We start from the raw sequence: 767 nt of genomic DNA on the forward strand, positions 1-767 counted from the left end.
TGGGCGGCGTGGACGGCGGGCGGGGAGGGGAGGCGTCGACGGGGGCGGAAGAGGGGGGCGTCGACGGCGGGCGGAGAGGGACGGCGTCGGCGGCGGATGATGGAGGATACGGCCGCCGACGCCGCACGTCTGCCGCCGCCGACGGCGGCCGGAGACGGGGGCCGGAGACGCGCGCTGGTGGCGGCCTGAGACATGCGGCGGCGGTGGGCGGCGTCGGCGGCGGCGGGGGACGGAGTGGGCCGGCGGCGGGAGAGGGAGACTGCGGCGTCGTCGTCAGCGGACAAAGCCCCCGTCGTCAGGGGCTACCGGTGACGTGGATGCCACCGTGGAATCCACCTGGACGCCACAGAGGCATCCAGGTCACCCTTTGACTGGCGGTGGAAAAAAAACCGCTGCCACCTGGCATCCTCTGATTCGCTTATGCTATTTTGTTTACAAAAATAGAAGTTGTTGCTACTTCGCTTATGAATTTGAAAGGTCTTGCTGTATGGAAACATTTCCCCTATTAGAAATATTCAATAATCAATTTAATTTGTTTGGGAAAACAATGCTGAAATTTTTTTGATGAAATGTGCAAAAGAGAAAATTTTTGCTAAAGATAAATTACTTGTACCATGAGGGTATGAAAATACCTCCTATGTTTGTTACAAGTGAAGTAAATTTTTTAGTGTCAGGTTAAGATAGATGTGGACTTACCAAAATTCCTCGCAATTTTGGAGTTGCTGATGGCTTCTGACCCTGTCTCTGGGAAACTGGTGCTCCAAGTA

The sequence above is a fragment of the Wolffia australiana genome, chromosome 11, assembly GCF_029677425.1.
Source record: "Wolffia australiana isolate 7733 chromosome 11, ASM2967742v1".
In the NCBI taxonomy this organism is placed as follows: domain Eukaryota; kingdom Viridiplantae; phylum Streptophyta; class Magnoliopsida; order Alismatales; family Araceae; genus Wolffia; species Wolffia australiana.